This window comes from Urocampus carinirostris, chromosome 1 (genome assembly GCF_059441175.1).
Source record: "Urocampus carinirostris isolate Australia breed hairy pipefish chromosome 1, RoL_Ucar_1.0, whole genome shotgun sequence".
Lineage (NCBI taxonomy): Eukaryota > Metazoa > Chordata > Actinopteri > Syngnathiformes > Syngnathidae > Urocampus > Urocampus carinirostris.
In genome coordinates, this window is record NC_142349.1 from 15358665 (window position 1) to 15378215 (window position 19551).

The 19551-nt window shown below is 40.1% G+C and overlaps 1 protein-coding gene across 2 annotated transcripts in view; it reads right to left on the bottom strand.

Moving 5' to 3' along the window:
- kcnt2b (potassium sodium-activated channel subfamily T member 2b) overlaps nucleotides 1–19551 on the bottom strand; it is a 79504-nt gene that overhangs the window by 36959 nt on the left and 22994 nt on the right. The gene's annotated exons all lie outside the window — the stretch shown is intronic.

Consider the following 19551-nt stretch of genomic DNA (forward strand, 5'->3'; position numbering starts at 1 on the left):
TCACATACAGTTTGGTATCGTAAGGGTTTGTGCAATATGCATTTGGTGCAAAAATAGTCATCATAGTGCAAAAAAAAATAGTCAACATTGTGCAAGGTGAGCAGTAAACATTGATGTCGGTAAAGTTTACAAAAAGTGAAATAGTACGAGTGAGTCGTCCGTTAGAATAAGCAACAGAGTGAGGTATGCTACGTTATGCGGGGCTGGGTTAAGAGTGTACTGTGATGTTAATATGTAATATTTTGTTTGTTTGTTTGTACATGATTCAAATTGAATCTTTTCTTCCGGCGCCGTCACGAATGGCAGCCACTCCAGCAGCTCCCGTGTTATTTTCTCGATTGTTCTCAGCTCAGGGATGCTGCTGGAAATGTGAATTTCCCTTCGGGGATGAACAAAGTATCTATCTATCTATCTATCTATCTATCTATCTATCTATCTATCTATCTATCTATCTATTTACAAGAGACATAGACATGAGTACCATTTTACGTTTGTATGAGGTAGTGTAAGAGTGCAAGAGTTTTTCATTTTTTTGTGCGGTGTCTGCTTAGGGTGGTAATGGCTCTGGGGAAGAAAATGTCTCTGAGTCTGTTTGTTTTTGTTTTGGGTGACCTGTAGCGCTTGCCGGAAGGCAGCAGGTCAAAGAGGTGGTGGCCGGGGTGAGAAAAGTCCTTGATGATGTTTTCTGCTCTGCTAAAGTAGCGAGAGCAGGCAATGTCCTCCAGACTGGGCAGAGAGCAACCGACGATTTTCTGGGCTGTTTTGATGACCCTCTGGAGCGTTTTCCTGTCTGCTGCTGTGCACCCAGCATACCACACCGTAATGCAGTACGTTAGAATGCTCTCCACTGTGGATTTGTAAAAGGACACCTGCAGCTGCTGTTTTAGCTGGTTTTTCCTGAGCACTCTCAGGAAATGCAGTCGCTGCTGGGCCTTCCCTACCACCGCTCTGGTGTTTGCAGACCAGGAGAGGTCGTCAGAGATGTGCACACCCAGAAATTTGAAGGAGTGACCCTTGTGGCCATACAGGCATGTGCATACACATTTCGGCTGAGGGAGGGACAGGCTTCCTTCTAGTTGCCACGGCAACACACAGAAAGCTCTCCTTCTCCCCTCGCAAATGTGAACAAACATACTTTTGATGGGCACTCAGCCACGAAGTCCAAACCTGTTGACGGCAACACTACCTACACCCTTATTGCTTCTAAGATCAATCATCCACTTTTTCACACATTTTACACATCTGAAGGATCCCAAAGGCCCGTGCAGGTGTAATAGTACTTTCGGATTACAGCAAAACTGAGTGCTGCAGATACAACAAGACCTTGGCTCTATTTCTATTTGAAGTATAGTCGGTTTAAGGAAATTCATTGATGAGTAAGTATAAGCTGAATAAATGTGCAAATAAATTGAACACTATTGCCGCATGGCAAAATGAGCTGTTATCAATATTTTCCATGGGCAAACAAGTCAGACATGTTTTTCAAACAAGTACTTTTTCCAATTAAACTTTTTAAAACAATGAAAAGCTATACCATTAACCCCAAAATCAATAAAAAACTTACAAATTACACAGATCCACAAACACTTCTAGGACTATATAAAGAGAATTAGAAGAATAATCTTCTCCCACATTCAAGACTTGAGAATCACAAAATGCCTAATAAATTAAACAAATATTGTTCACATAAATTTCAGTAATAATATAAAACACCATGATTTGATATATACCCATTTATAACTCACCAGGATTGCAGGGGAGGCTAGCGCCAATCCCAGCTGACTTTGGGCTGGGAGCAAAAAAAATATGATAATAATAATTTTGGTGTTTTCTAGTTTTCACGTTTCCGGAAAAGAAAAAATCCAAAGTCTTATAAGAGACCTGTTTCCTAAATAACTTTGGAAATTTCTTCCAACAATCATTTCAACGAATTATAATGTAATTGGTCAGTATTGGGACCTCGCTACTTGGCGGTTCGACATTCGCGGCTTCAGAGCTTCGCGGTCTGCAATGGTTTGAAAAAAAACAAAAAACAAAAAAAAACACACACACACATAAACATATATATATATATATATATATATATATACATATATATATATATATATATATATATATATATATATATATATATATATATATATATATATATATATATATATATATATATATATATATATATATATATATATATATTTCTTTTTTTGGAAGGGGTGTTGCTACTTAGCAGATTTTCACTTTTTGCGGGTTTTTTTGGCGAAACGTCAGCGGACGCGGGATAAGGTGGGGGGGGCGGCGGGAGTCACTCCTGGGCTGCGCGACGGAGCGAGTTCGGCGGACGCGGCGTCACACGGCGCGACGCGAGAAAAGGCGGCGGGCGTGATCGGGCTACCCCCGTAACTGGGGGGAGCCCGCTTGTCCGACGACCCTAGGAGCGCGGCGCGACGACAGGAGGCCGTTCGCGCGCGGCGGGCGAAAGGCGGCGGACGTGGCCAGGACCCCTGTAACTGTGTCGGTGTCGTGCGTATCGCGCCCGAAAGTACCCGCGCCGCGGGTTAGGGGCTTGCTCGCGGGAGCGACCGAACGGCACCCGCGGTGCGGCGCAAGGAAAAACCCTGTCGTGAATTTGTCTCCGATCGTCAGCTGCCCGGAGATGGCTGGGATGGGCTCCCTAATAAGGATAAGTGGTGAAGATAATGAGATGAGATTTTTTTTTTTTTTTGAAGGGGCGTCGCTACTTCGCAGATTTTCACTTTTATCGGGTGGTTTTGGTCCCCATTAACCGGGTCTAAAAAAATGATAATTTAATTAAAAATAGAAAAAGAAAACAAAAAACATTTTTTGAAGGTGCGCCGCTACTTTGCGGATTTTAACTTATCGCGGGTGGTTTTGGTCCCCATTAACCGCGATAACCGAGGTCCCACTGTATATAGTGATTTTCAAGTCCCTGAAGACCTGCAAAAGCGCTTTACAATGTGGTTCATACTTACCCATTCACACACACACTCACACACCACTAGCAGCGATAGACATAAAAAGCGTCTATCTGTTTATTGAGGACATTAAGGGTTCAGTTTCTTGCCCGAGGTCTTACATAATTTTGAATATAAATATTAGATGAAGCTTTAAAACATTTTATCTCCAGCGTCACTGACAAAAAAAGGATTACGCCTGATTTTATAATGTCTGAATTTGCAGAACATCTACAGGACATCTAAAGACCTAAGAAATGAGTGTTAAATGAGCATGTGATGCTTACCATCTTTACAAGCAAATCCCTTTGTATACCACTTGAATCGTACAACGTGACCTCTGTTCAATGCATAAGTCATTCACCCAAAATCTTTGAAGCCTACTCAAATAATGTCAGGAAAGCTTGTGATAACATCCCAAAGGAAGAGGATCATGTGGCTTTCTTCCAGCTGCAACCTTTTCCCTTGAGTGAACATGGATAGTATGTAAGCAGATAAGACTCGAAAGGATTTAGATGGAAAAACACATGGCAATACAAGAGCTTTGTGTCCATCCTGAAAATGTAAAGGAAAAATTACACTCTACCATTTAAAGTGTTAGTGTTCTTCCACCCTAAATCCTCCGATTCATCAGTGGTGGACCAAGAGGCCCTGCAAGGCCTTCTCTGCTGGTCTGAAAAATGCCTGAATCTTGTGATGTTTATTATATTTTGTCCATTAATCCTCATTAAATAATCGGCATGGCATCTGAGTGGTTAGTGTGTCCGCTGCACATTTCTGAGGTCATGGGTTCAATTAAAGCTATCATCCTTCCTTTGTGGAGTTTGCTTGTTCTCCCTGTGTTTGCGTGGGTTTCCTCCGGGCACTCCGGTTTCCCCCCACATTCGAAAAAATATGCATGTCAGGTTAATAAGCAGATCCAAATTGTCGCTTAGTGTGAATGAGCGAGTGAGTTGTCAGTCTCTGTGTGCCTTGCGACTGGCTGGCAACTTCAGGGTGTCCCTGATAGCTGGGACAGACCCCCCGCAACCCGACTGAGAATAAGTGATGCAGATAATTGATGGATACTTATTAATTAATTCTAAATTGTCTGCAAGCTTACTGTTATTGTTCTAACTTGGCTGTGTTGCTTCCAGATGTGTGCTTTTATATTTAAGCAAACCAATCACATTTCAGTCATTATTTGTTACCAGGGTCAGTAATCTGCCTGGAGGCCTTCAAAAAGGATTTTGAAGGCTGGGTTTAAGCAAAACATCGGTGTTGCTGAAGCTATTGGTTTAGCAAATCCGATTCTGAGCTGGCGTAATAAAACTTTGAGGGTTTTACAAACTATGATTGGCTAGGGCGCGGTAACGGAAGTATCACATTTAAGAGATGAAGAAAAAATCTCTGTGTTCACTGTTTCTGTCAAACTGACTCTTTCAGACTAAAATCTGATACAAACATATGCCAAAAGTACAACAGGACAGGTTTGACTTTCAGCATCAACTTCGATGGTGATAGAAAAAGACTTCTTGATGGAACTGAAAATCATGGAAAATCTGCACTACGGAGTAATTGAAATGATCTCCAGGAAAGAAAAGAGGATCGATTTTGTGTAGAAATAAAAAGGATTTTAAGTGACTAACATGTAGATTAGCATAGAAGGCCTTTATTTTCATTGTGTCAATGATTCAAAGCTGAGTGTCAATGAGATTCAAAGCTGTCCCATATAGTGCACATATACACATAAAATTCAAATTAACATGTAACATAAAAAGTAACATCGAATTTTAAAAGTTACATAGAATACAAAAGTAGTGCAATTACCAATATGCTAAAAAAATATAAAAACAATTACACAAATCTAGCTATATTCCTAAATAATGGTGCAATTCTTCAAGGTTTTAATTGAAGCTTTTTTTCATATGTGTTTTAGCTTTTGTTCCAATACATGTTTTATTAAAAAATAATTATTGAGGGTTGGATTGAATCAGAATTGTTATTGGAATTTTAGCTATTTTTAGAGAACCGGCTCTTTTGGCTCAGATCACTAAAAAGAGCTTGCTCTTTTGGCTTTTAAATGGCTGCTCAGGTTTTTCTGTTGCTTTAATCCATATATTACCGATAATTATGTAACATTTACAGATGTAAAGAACATTTTTAGCCTTTTGTACTCAACAAATTGAAATTCTATGACACAGAATCCCCTAAAAACACATGCATATTGACCAATTGCAGGAGAAAAAAGGTCTCGAACGGAACTGGCTCTTCATTGGTGGTGAGCCGGCTCCTGTTGTTCACTTCCAAGAGCATGGGTCATCGAGTTCAGTTGATACATCACTAAATCAGACTGGAGCTGAAAGCCTCGGTGTTAAATGCACGGCCCGCCACTGCCATCTATTCATCTTCAAATAGAGAGACCCCTTACTATTTTACGCTTCGGCTATGGTTTGTTTCAAGGATTTTTAATTGAATTGAATGGTCTCTATCATCAATGATATCAACGTATTATGCATTTCTGTTCGGAGGACAGCAAACAGCAAATGCTATCACAGTGGCAGGTAAGGGAGGGCTTTGGGAGTTGAGTGGGCGTGACTCTTTGTGTGAGGCTGGTGTATGCTGTCAGTTAAAGAGCAGGGCAGGCCCACTTGTCAATGTGGCCACCAAAACAGACGAACAGAAAGTTAGACAGTTTTTAGTTTTATCGGCTCGTAACATTGAAAATAGATTCATGAGTTGAATCAGACTCTAAAGAAAGTCCGAAGAGCGCAAAAAAACGGTGATCGTTGATGGGTGCTCCGTGGATTATTATCAGGTTGGCGAAGTGACTCAGACAGTGTTGGGAGAGAGTCCATTAGCAAAGGTACAGCTACGGCTAGGCTAACAACTCTCTTAAACTGAGTACTCTCTTATTCACACTGTATGCCAGCAACTCCAGATTCATTGCCCATGAAATCGATGACTTGGAGCTACAACTTGTGGAAAACCACTACATTTGGGACGGTTGTATTTTGAGTATTGCAGAGACCTGGCTCAATTCAATACCCGATGCTAGCGTGCAGCTAGACGGCCTCTCTTCAAATACTTTCTTGCACTGAATTGAGAAGCCCTCCAATTTTGTTGTATTTCGTATAATTACATTAAAGAGCATTCATTCAACTTTAAGTTTAAGTTTCTATTTGAAGATCTACAGTTGTCAATTTGTTAGCGTTGTATACTCTCAATTGTACGGGCGCCATCTCAAGATAAGTTTGACCCTTGGGAGATTTATTGAAGGTACACTTCCTAGCTGATTTTTCCATTTTCGTGAGTGGTTTTGTTCAACATTAACTGTGATAACTGAGAGATCAATGTACAGACGCTGCCCTACTTTCGTTCCGGACGATCGTTTGTAAGTTGAATTTGTTCTTAAGTTGCTTCAGTGCTGTATTTTGTATGTTTAAGGTTTATATAAGTATGTTTAAGGCTTGTATAAGTAACCTGTATTGTTTTGTACTAAAAAATAAACTTTTCATAAAATAATATGCTCTATAAAGATAAATAGTAGGTGTAACTTACTTTTGGAAGATAAGCTCAAGGGGTCCTCCTTCGTTTTAGAGAGTGGCCGAAATTAAAGCGATCCAAACATTTTTTCAACCGCATCAAGCTTTCTTATTCCACTTTCGTTTCAATATACTTTATACTAACCATATCTTATCTAACGATTTTCGTATGTTGAATGGTCGTAAGTAGAGGATAGTCTGTAGTTGCTAAAGTATCATATATGTGTTTAAGTGAGACACTGTATATTGGACTTCTCAAAATCCATTGCAAGGTTGCAGTTTTTGTGTTGCAGCACCGTATTAATAATGGGTACTCAAGTGCTTTGAGATTCATCAAGTCACCTTAACCTTGTAGTTTAAATAAGCTTCAGGAGAATAAGTCTCAAAGTAGCGAGTAAAAGGCAGACATACCGTGGGGTAACTGCAGATGCGAGAATGACTACATGAACCTTGGGTTCTCCCACTGCTTTACCCATGTGGGCATGCCAATCATGACACAGCAGTGCCCTCTAATCACATGACGGGGAACCAAAGAAATGCCGTAAGCGCAGTCGGTGGCGAGACAGGAACATAGCTATTTATAAGCATGACCAGGTCATTGCTTGCATCCTGATTTATTCAAGGATGCAACTTGAAAGTCACGGCATTGAGTGAAACCAAATGACAACACAATCCTAAATTCAGCAGCACATTTTACACTCACTCCTGAATGTTGTTCCTTGTTCTGTCATTATATTTTACTGGCCAAATATGACCAAAATGCCCGTACATCCCATTAATCCCTCTTTAATTTTATCATGTGTGTACAGCCCAATTAAGATCCTGTTTGCAGTGTTTTTAAAAGGCGTGGTCATCTGTGCTGTGCGGGTTTCTAGGCTTGAGCTGTGGCCAGCCGCAGCTTTTGTGTCTAGTGCTTTTTGTATTATTCTCTTGATGTTAATAAAACGACAATTATCAACTGTATCAACTTTATCTGCCAACGGAGGAAACTATTCTGTTAAATTCTAGAAATTTGAGACCTGCCTCACTGAGATAAAAAGATGGATGACACTTAGTTTCTTGCATCTTAACCCTGAAAAACCGAAATGTCAATTATTGGTCCAGCACAATGTCGTGACTTGTTCTTAAACACTGCTCTGAACCTTGACAAATGTAATATCACCCAAAGTGACTCGGTCAAGAATTCAGGTGTCACGTTTACTTCAGCCGAAGAAGGCACATCTGTGCCAAAGCGTACACTACGCAGCTTCGGGTTTACTCTGGGCCCGGTCCCTCAAATCAAGTAAATCGTTTTGGTTCGAGTTGGTTCAGGCTTTTGTACCCACGGGTTGGGTCGGGTCAGGCTGGATTTCTAAGCCCGATCTTACCTCTACTCTAGTTACACATAAAGAATATTACTAGAACAGCTTTTTTCCATTTTTGCAACATTGCAAAGCTCCGCCCTTTTTTGTCTCAGTCGGATGCGGGGATTATAATTCATGCGTCTGTTACCTCCCGTCTCGATTACTGTAATGCACTACTCTCTGGTCTCCGAAGTCCAAAATAAAGAGCCTTCAGCTGGTACAAAATGCTGCAGCAAGGCTTTTAACTAAGACAAGATAGTTTGATCAAATTACCCTGATTTTAGCTAACCTGCATTGGCTTCTTGTCAGTCTCACATGCAATTTTAAGGTTTTGTTGGTATCATATCTTTCTGATTTAAATTCCCCATATGCTCCTGCTCAGAACTTTCACTCAGAAAATCCTCATCTTCTGGGGATATTCCAAGAGCTGCAGGTCCGAGAGAGTCCCCATTCGGGCCTCAGTGCTGTGGAATGCTCTGCCCTCTAAGATTCGATCTGCAACCTCAGTGGAACTGTTTAAATCTAGGCTTGAAACACACTTCTATTCTATAGCTTATGAGTGATGCTAACCTCATACTGCTGTTTTCTTGTCCATGAGGGATAAGGATGAGCCTGGTTATTGCACTGCACATGCATTTTGAGCCATTGTACTGGCATTTGGATCTGATCTATGCCATCATCTAGAACAGGAGTTCTAGATGCATATAATGGCAGGAAAGTAAGGTTTTGGATTTAATAAATAATTTAGGGGCCAACTCTTTTCACCCTCCAGTAGCACAATGACTTTTACATTGCTACATACGCTACGGCACTGGTATCCATGAGTACTTCCGTAAACAATGGACATATTACCTTTGACCTCAAGTATCCTCATAGGAAAAGAAAGTCGCATTTAGTTGTAAATCAGATTTCACCCCAAAACAGGAATTGAACATTAGGCTGAGCAAATGTCTTTCATGCATCCAGGTATTTCGCAAATACCTGGATGCCGGAAAGACACCTTTCCTGATCCGTGAGCCGCTTTTGCACTCTTTTACAGCAAATAAGTCTTAAATGTTTCGTTAACAAAACAAAATTTAAAATTCGACCTTTGCATCACTAAATCGCGGTCGAATACCAGCTAATGTGTTTTGTTTGGTTTTGCTCTTCAGGCAAACACGACTTTTTTAACGTTCATGGTGATTGGCCAGAGACGTTTGTTTTTTCAACACTAAGAAAATTAATTCACTGGATCAGTAAACATAGCTTAAAGGGCTAAAAGTTCAATATGGAGGCCGGTGTTTTATTCAAGACCACACAAGGACAACCAAGAGGAGAGAGGATGAAAAGAGACGACACAAAGGGAAAATACTTGACTACTAATTTGCTCTTCACAACGTCGTTTTCATTAGCTGCAAGTAATGCCTCCTCATTCGAAGCGCTTCGCGGAAAATGCTGGCAGTCGTAATGTAACGGGAACTTTTGTACACTTAATTGTGTACAACTGTGATTTAATCCAATACCTGATATTACAAAGATAAAAGTAGATATTACAAAAGACAAGTAGTCATCAAAACAAACAAATTTGACATCCTCCAAGTGGCGCAAGACAACAAGTCTCCGTGGAGACGGAGGAAAACATTAAAAATTGTGCACCACTGGATTTGAACACCCCAGTGAAACAGAGACTTTCCTAATCACCTAGTAATGCCTAAATCTTCAAATGCTCTTCCGGTGTGGTCGAGATACAAGTTGGCTAATACGTTTCTCTATGATATACCTTATTTATTACTACCCACTTACAGTGAAGAAAAGAAGTATTTGAACACCCTGCTACTTTGCTATTTCTCTCAAATTTTCATCGTAGGTGCATGTCCACTGTGAAAGAGATAAACTAAAAAGAAAAATCCAGAAATCACGACGCATGATTTTTTTTTTAACAATTTATTTGGGTGATACAGCTGCAAATAAGTATTTGAACACCTGTGTATCATCTAGAATTCTGACCCTGAAAGACCCGTTAGTCCACCCTTTAGAAGTCCACCAGCACTCCTTGTATTATCCTGAATCATATGCACCTGTTTGAGGTCGTTCGCTGCATAAAGACACCCGTCCACCCCATACAATCAGTAATACTTTAACTTGTAACACAGCAAAGACTAAAGAGCTGCCCAAAGACACCGGATACAAAATTGTACACCTCCACAAGGCTGGAAAGGCCTACGGAGCAATTGCCAAGCATCTTGGTGAGAAAAGGTCCACTGTTGGAGCAATCATTAGAAAATGGAAGAAGCTAAACATGACAGTCAATCTCAATCGGAGTGGAGCCCCATGCAAGATATCACCTCGTGTGGTCTCAATGATTCTAAGAAAGGTGAAAAACCCGCCCAGAACTACACGACAGGAGTTGGTCATTGACCTGAACAGAGCTGGGACCACCGTTTCTAAGGTTACTGTAGGTGATACACTGAGACGTCAGGATTTGAAATCATGCATGGCACGAAAGGTTCCCCTGCATAAACCAGTACATGTCAAGGTCCATCTTAAGTTTGCATATGACCATCTGGATGATACAGATAAGTCATGGGAGAAAGTTTTGCGGTCAGATGGGACTAAAACAGAACTTTTTGCTCATAATTCCACTCAGCCTGTTTGATGGAAGAAGACTGAAGAGTACAATCCGAAGAAGACCACACCTACATTCAAGCATGGGGGTGGTAGCATCATGCTTTGGGGGGGGTTTTCAGGACGAGTGCACTGGGGAGGATGACTGGGGCCGTGTATTGTGAGATTTTGGGGAACAACCTCCTTCCCTCAGTCAGAGCATTAAAGACGGGTCGTAGTAGGGTCTTCCAACACGACAACGACCCGAGGCACACAGCCATGAAAACCAAGGAGTCGCTCCGCAAGAAGTATATCAAGGTTCTAGCATGGCCCAGCCAGTCTCCAGACCTATTTGCAGCTATATCACACAAATACATCGTTAAAAGAATCATACATTGTGATTTCTGGATCCTTCTTTTTAGTTTATCTCTCTCACAGTCGACATGCACCTACAATAAAATGTTAGATCCGTCAGTGATTTCTAAGTGGGAGAAATAGCAAAATAGCAGGGTGTTCAAATACTTATTTTCTTCACTGTATATTAAGACTGACGAAACAGATGAAAAAAACAAATAGTGTCGAAAAGGGGCCTCAAACGCGAGGCCCACGGGCCAACCGTGGATCGTTTGGCAATTGTTTTTGGTCCCTATCGCAAAACATGTTATTTATTTACTTATTTTTTGCAAAAAATATCACTGTACATGGCAACATTTGTGACGAACTAAGGTGGGTTACTTGATCATTATCTGGCTGACAGCTGTCGTACTGATAACAGCTACCACACTAAAAATCTAAATCAGTTGACACTACTTTTTATAAACATTCCAAGCATTTATGTATAAAGATTTGTATTTAATGAACTTGGTCTCCTTTGTATCACGTTGTCACGTGTGCAAGGAATGGGAGAGTTTGAGATCAGGCGCATGGCTCAGCATGTGTACACGCTTCTAATTTTAGTTAGTATAGTACATTGAGTTTTGTTTTGAAAATGTTTTTGTCACGCTTTTGCGTAATTGTAATACCAATTTTATTGAAATTGACTGCTGCCCTAGATGATTAAGACTGACAGCTGTGGACTCAGTTTACAAACGGGTGTCTTCATCGGGGCACAATGTGTTACTTTTCTGTACTAGACATTTCCCCACTGATTTTTTTTTTAAATATAAAAAAATGAACATGAATTAGCTCGTTTTTATGCCTGTTTAAGCCTGCGTATTACAATCCGGTGCGGCTGGTACAGAAACAGAATTTCTTTCGTTAGTTGGCATATGTGGGTTTTAGTCAGGTGCGCTCCGTAGTCTAGAGTTTATGGTACATATGGTTTCTTCAGCCGTTTATACCTCCTCTGTTATTATTATCACCAATACTATTATTATTTATAGTATATTGATTTCTTTATGAATTTGTAATTTGGTCATATATATTTTTCATCCTTGTATTAAAAACAGAACATTGGAAATAAGACTCTGTTTCCAGCGGCCCCTGAATAAACTGAGTTTGAGACCCCTGCAGTAGTCCAAAGTCTCCAACCTTATCAAAATATCTTTTAGAAGTTGTCTTCAACCAGAAAATTGAAATAAATCACACAGGTCCTAAAATTTCTACTTGCCCTCCCATCAGTCACAGGACAGTTTCTGTGATGCATGCAGGCCTCTAAAGATACTCTAGGACAGGTTTTTGTTGGGATCCAACACGTCAAACCAAACAAATTGAAGCAGAAAATTCAGCTAATGTGTCAATTAGTTGTTGAACAGAAGTCCTGAAAACCTAAAGTCTGATCTGACTGTCGAAACATTTCAATCGCGGCATAAAATTTCCTTTTTTCGTTACCACGAAATACTGATTTAATCATTCCTTTTCATGAGTCTGATCTTAAACATTTTTAACTCTCCATTCATTTTAATATTTTCTTCTGTTTCAATCATCTTTACTGTTAAACCTTTAATTAACCTGCTATATTCTTTTTCTTTCATAAATCACTTTAAATTTGCCACCATGACTTGCACTTTGAAGAACTATCAAACGTTTGGCCCGTGGGCCGGTTTCGGCCCGCCGAGATATTGAATCCGACCCCTGTGACAACACTGAGAGCAGCAGATAAAATGTCTACTTGACGTTGCCAAGCGAATTGCCACTCGCTAAGCAACTGGAGCTTGATCTCTTTCTCTTTCTCGCTCTCTCGCTCTCTCTCTATCTTCTCTCTCTTTCTGTCTTTTCCTTTCTTTCTCTGACTCTTTTTTTCTCTCTCTCTCTCTTACATATTCATCATTCTCTTTTTCTCTCGCTTTCTATCCCTTTCTCTTTTTGTGTCTCACTTTCTCTTTTTTTCTATTCCTCCCTTTTTCTCTTCCTCTTTCCTTCACTCTTTATTTTGCACTTTTTTTCCTTTAACTGATTTCTACAACTTGTCATTGGAATAATTCGAAACTGACTGAAAGTCACTGAAAGTCTCGGACACATTTCCATATTGTCACGGAAGACCAGAACAGAGCAGGAGACCCCAGAGCGTTCGTACAATTCTTTATTTGGGGGAAGCGTACAGGGTTAGCGGGAGACGCGATGACCGTCGAACGTCAGCAGCAACGCCGTGAAGACAGCTTCGGGACACGTAGCCAATCGTAGCGTGGGACGGAAGCAGGTCGAGTTTACCGGGACTGAAGAAACGATCGTAGCGTGGACGGAAGCAGGTCGAGTTTACCGGGACTGAAGAGGAGATCGTAGCTTGGGACGGAGGCAGGTCGGATCGGAGGCAGGCAGGCAGGCAGAATCAGGTAATCAAGAAAGCAGGTAATCGGGAGAGTCTTACGGGGTACAGAAGTTAATCCTCCGACGAGGAGTTCTCCGCGTAACGCGTTTAAAAGGGGAGCATTGACCAATCAGGAAGCACATTCCAGCGCGCCACATGATTACCCCAGGTGACTCCACTTGCGTAATTATGACACATATTGAATATCTCGGAAGCTTTTAAGTATTTAAAAGCACATCTGGTAAATTCAAAAAGCTTGTAATCTCAATTTTTACATGGAATGTTCAAAGATGGTAAATTTGAGCACTGTTGATCCCACGACAAACATCAAGCCGAAGTTATTGTGAGAATTGTGGCCAAACGCAAAGTAACAAGACTCACACTAACGAAAGCAAGGAGTCCAAAACGTAAAGTTGACACAAACAATAGGACGTGGACATTGGGTGACAATGGCAACAACCTGACAAAGATAGAAAGCAAAGCTGAGAGTTAAATTGACACTTTGCCCACTTTATCTCACAAAGACACTCTAGCTGTATTTATTTCTCTCTTCTTTTTTTTTCTTTCTCTCTTTTCTTTCTCTATGTTTCTTCCTTTCCTCCTTTCTCTTTTCTGTGTCTTTTTTATTCTTTTCTCTCCCTTTGTCTCTCTCTGTTTTTCTTCTCGTATTCTTTTTCACCCTTTCTTGTGTTCTTTCTTTTCTTTTTCTCACCTTTATTCATTCTCTCTTTGGTTCTTTCTTTTTTGCTCTCTCCCATGCTCTCTCTTTCGCATGCTCTCTCTTTCACATGCTCTTTCTTTCTTTCTTTCTTTCTTTCTTTCTTTCTTTCTTTCTTTCTTTCTTTCTTTCTTTCTTTCTTTCTTTCTTTCTTTCTTTCTTACTTTCGCCCCATCTTTTTCTCTTTCTTTTCTTCTTAATCTCTTTCTTTTTTTTGCTTTCCATTTCTCCCTTTTTGTCTCTTTTTACCACTGTCTTTCTATTTTTATCTTCTCTCATTCTTTTCTCTTTCTACAACACGCTCTCTTTCTTTATCTCTCGTTCTTTCTTTTACGCTCTTCTTTTCTCTTTCTCTCTCTCTTCTTTCCTTTCTCTCAACCCTCTCTCTTTCTTTCTCTCCTTTTCCCCCAGAATTTGGCCCCTGGGCTAAAATAATTTAAAAGCGAACTAAAAGTAGTTATATTCTTTGTCCAAAAATGGCAACCCTTAAACTGCACAAAATGAGCTAGCATAACTCTCAATAACTATGGAATGAAAAAAAGTGAGTTGAAAATGAAACATTTAGCTCTAAAATGAAATAAAATTGAGTTTTACTTAGGCACCGTTCTGGCACTAGGTTTGGAATCTTAGTTCCAATGGCAATCCTGTGAAACGCGTGGCTTTCCATGTACAGGTACAAGGGCTCAATGACATCACCATGCTTGTGCAAAGGCCTTTTGCTCCCTGACGTTATCAACCTTGCCTCATCTCCTGAAAAATTTTGTGCACGGGCGTCTCTCGTTAGACCCTTTTTGTCTTTGGAGAGAAAAATAATCTCCCAAAGCCTGAAACCAAATAAACCTCACAATGGGAAACTCCATTAAAAAACAAGTGACACTTTATCTCTCCGTCTCCTAGTCGTTCGCTGAAGAGAAAAGACAAGCGCCATCAAATTCACTCGGCATAGAGTATCTTTATGTTCTTGAATCAGTGCTGTGAAAGGAATGATACATGAAGGGGGCCATCACCACGGTCGCCGCAGGCAGAGTATAAAAAGGTATTCCCGAACATAATTTTTCTTTTCAACTAGGCACAGTACGTCTAGCGTTACCTCAATTATGCAAATATGTTGAAAAATAATCTCAAGAAACGTAGTCTCAGAGTTGAACTATCGTTTTGCTTTGCTGTACAGCAGGGGTAGGGAACCTATGGCTCGGGAGCCATATATGGCTCTTTTCATGAGTACGTATGGGTCCGAAAGAAAATCTAACTATTGCACATCTCCCTGTGGCGTTCCAAAGTTAAGTGATTTCATCCCAATTTTGGTCCATATAAAGCCGAAGCAACTTAACGCAGAAGTTTGATAAGAAACCATTTAAACTGATAAAAAAAAAACGCTGGCAAACGACTTTGATTGGGTGAGCAGTACAGGTGGGCGGATCCTTGGACACAGCGCAAGGCACTTTCTTCTCTCTCTCTCTCTCGCTCAGTGCAGTCTACACCGAAAGTGAATATGACGATATGCTTATCATTTGCAGTCATTTGTGACATTTTTACAAAACAACATGCACATTGTTTTGAAACCGTTATTAAGGACAAATTTCATGTAAAAAATTGCCTCAACACTCTTAACTGACGGTGGAAGACAAATTGTAAATGGCATATTTACATTGATTTGGGACACAGGATTTGGCATTATTATCATTTCATACATTTGATTCAATCATCAAATGACACACAGTGAAATAAAATGTGCTGAATAATTAGCTTTTGTCTAGAGTGTGTTTTGCAGTTTTTTCAATTTTGTCTGAAAATATATGATGTGGCTCTCTCAATTTCTTTTTAAAACATTTTTTTTTTGCTTTTATGGCTCTTTGGGTCAAAAAGGTTCCCGACCCCTGCTGTAGAGCTTTAACATCATTGAAGGACACTTTTCAAAATACTGTTTCCCAAAAATACTGTTTCCCATTAACAGTGTTTACCATAGAACTTTTTCGGACCCTGGTTGGTGGACGGTCTAGGGGTGTCCCTCATAAGTGAATTTTGTATATTTTAAATTCGAACTTATCAATCTGGTGCATTTTTATAGCGAAATCAAGAAGCTAGAACTATGGTGATTGTGTTCCCTTGTAAACAACTGAATCATAAATACACTCGGATAAAAGGCAATAACACAGCAAACAAGTCACACCCAGAAAGCATGGTAAACGAGACGGGAGATTAATAGGCTCCTTTTTTACCAACAGAAAAATCGACTATGTAGAGAAGGAAATGAAATGTTTTTGAGATGAAGTGTTTTAGGAATATGTTGTGTGAGACAGAACCGGAGTAGGAGTGGAACTGAGCAAGCGTGCGAATAAGAGAGTACTCGGTTGACACATGGTGATGATGGATGAGGAGCGAATATTGAAGAGGATCTACAGAGCAGGAGTGAATGGAAGAAGACCAAGAGGAGGGCCGCGATTGACCGGGATGGATGGTGTATGAGTGCACTAGAGGAAAGAGATCTAAATATAGTGGAAGCTAGAGTTCTTGTTGGTGATAGGAATGAGTGGAGAGGTGTTGTGAAAGGATAGTAGGATGTTTGGACGCGTTCTAAGGGATGGGCGGGGCACCTGTATGATGCGGCAGGGGCAAACCAGTGAAAGCTGTCGGGCCCTGCTGTTGAACAGAAGAGTGTGTTGCGTCACCCTGACCGGAGTGACATGGCCGCTTTCTTGTAGCTCATTAGATAGATAAAAATGGATTTAGGATTAAAAAATAGATGGGGCAACAATATGCTTGATCAAGGATTACTTTGCTAGTGTACCACGGCAATATCATAAATCTATGATGATGTTGTCATCGGCTACCAGGGACGAAGATTAGGGCAGATCAGTTCAACAAAAAGACAATTTTTCAAATTTACTTTTCCTCCCCTTACATTTTTTTACCTGTATACGGCATACACAATTTGAAATGATCAAAAAACTGGGGAAAAATATGGGGAAAATGTATACATTGACTGGTATATTATTGTAACGCAAACCTTAAAATTGATGGGTATTCCGGCTATTTTTAGAGAACCGTCTCCTTCGACTAGGCTCACAAACGGCTCATCAGATTTTGCTGTTGATTTAACCGATATATTGCCAATAAAAAGGCATTAGATGAATTGATAAAAGAGTATAATACTGGCCTACATATACTTTCGCTCAACAGTGAACCTTTAACTAATTTAAACTCTGAACTTTTTTATATTATGCAACTTCAAAGTCAAGCAATACAGAATCGCTGTAAAACAAACCATAAAGAAGAAAAATATTAATGTTTGAGCGCTATAAAAACTATGACCGAAAAGAGCTGTATCAATGTATCAATCTGTCATCAGATGTTTAAAGCCCCAATTTGTAATATTTGACCACTAGATGGCACTGACAACGACTGCCACAGCAAGCAACAAGATGGCAGCCAAACGTGGCGGCGAATAAGTAGGGGATTTCACAATGATTTTAACATACATCGATCCTCTTTGGAGTAGTAGAGCTGCCCATTCTGCTTTTTCCCAAGTAGGTGCTTGGGATTTGCAATAAAAAAGGCTGTCCTTTTGGCCCACTCTATTTTCCTTCTCCTCTGCCACTTCGCTCTCCTTAGAGTCATGAACTTCTTGCTGAGGATGTTACGTACTTTTGCTGATGAAACCCTCTCCTTCTCCCCCGCCTACTTGAACTTCTTTCTCTGGCCCTTTAACTCTTTCCTTAGCCCTGTTGTACATGGTGTAGGGGACTTTCACTGCTTTCTTCTCCTCCAGTCTACATCTCTCCACTTCTGAACTGATAATGATTGTAGTCATTGTCTGAAGGCGTTGATCAGAATCAAGGTGTGTCTTTGTCAAGCTGGAGTAACCCCTTCTCCTTGATCATTTGGGACCATTACCAGCTCTAGATGGTAGGGCGCCCGCTCCGAGACTGGGAGGTTGCTGGTTCAAGTCTCGGCCAAGTCATACCTACAACATTGGTACTATCTATCTATCTATCTATCTATCTATCTATCTATCTATCTATCTATCTATCTATCTATCTATCTATCTATCTATCTATCTATCTATCTATCTATCTATCTATCTATCTATCTATCTATCTATCTATCTATCTATCTATCTATCCATCCATCCATCCATCCATCCATCCATCCATCCATCCATCCATCCATCCATCCATCCATCTATCTATCTATCTATCTATCTATCTATCTATCTATCTATCTATCTATCTATCTATCTATCTATCTATCTATCTATCTATCTATCTATCTATCTATCGTGCGCTCTACCCAGCCACCGAACCACACTTAATAGATCGCGTTATGAGATCATTAAAGGTACATAAATAGAAGTCTGCCTGCAAGTATTTTAGTGCATGTACACATTATAAGAGAAGTGTCCTCTTTTACTTACTGTTAATAGAGAGGAACATTTGAAGAATCTGTATTAGAATTGAGTTTACAGCATGGTATTATAGATGAGGAAATTGCATTTCCATTAAGTGGTGTACCAAGACTTATTGTAGAGTTACTTCTGCTGCCTTTCTTCATAACATCCTTTTCATTTAGTTTTACGCTTCATTCTCCCTCGATAGGAACTGTAACACAATTGTAATAATATCTAATAACCTTACAAAAATGCTGTAGTTGAGAAAGTCAAGTCATGTTTATTTGTATAGCCCTCAATCACAAGGAGTCTCAAATGGCTGCACAGACCACAGATTATTGAAAACTACAGACTATTATTTCACCATTCCCTCATCTAAAACCTACATGAGGGCAAGGAAAATCTAAAAAACTTCAACATGAGGAAAACTAAGAAACCTTGAGAAGGGACCGCACATGAGGTAATCCCCCCCTTCCAGGATGACCAGGCTGCAACAGATAGATAGATAGATAGATAGATACTTTGTTCATCCCCGAAGGGAAATTCACATTTCCAGCAGCATCCCTGAGCTGAGAACAATCGAGAACAATCGAAAATAACACGGGAGCTGCTGGAGTGGCTGCCATTCGTGACGGCGCCGGAAGAAAAGATTCAATTTGAATCATTTACAAACAAACAAACAATTGAATCATGTACAAACAAACAAACAAAATATTCATGTTTCAATAAGTGGAGTGTTAATAAAATATTTCTGATACTGATATAACCAGATAAAACTAATTTTAAGTTACCTGTCCAAATGAATGTTGTGCCATCTCACCTTTCCCACTCTCTCTCCTGCAGTTGACTTGCTGCTGCTCGCTCCTGAAACTAATACTTACCTCTTTGTGTATTGCCTGCATATGGCGACACCCTCTTTCAGCTTAGTAAAGACTACAGGTATATTTGCAAGAGTTATCTAACTATATGGTAGTAGCCATTTTGATTGGTGATGTTGCAATAAGAAATAATACACATATATTGTCAACATGAAACATTGGTCATTCATAAGCTATAGAATAAAAGTGTGTTTTAACCCTAAATTTAAACAGTTCCACAGAGGTTGCAGATCGAATCTCAGGGGGAGGAGCATTCCACATCACGGGGGCCCGAATGGAGAACGCTCTCGATCCTGCGGATCTCTTGGGATCACTAGTAGACCAGCATTTTCAAAGTGAAGGCTCCAGGCCAGAACATAGGAGAAATTAAATCTGAAAGATATGAGGGAGCAAGTCCATG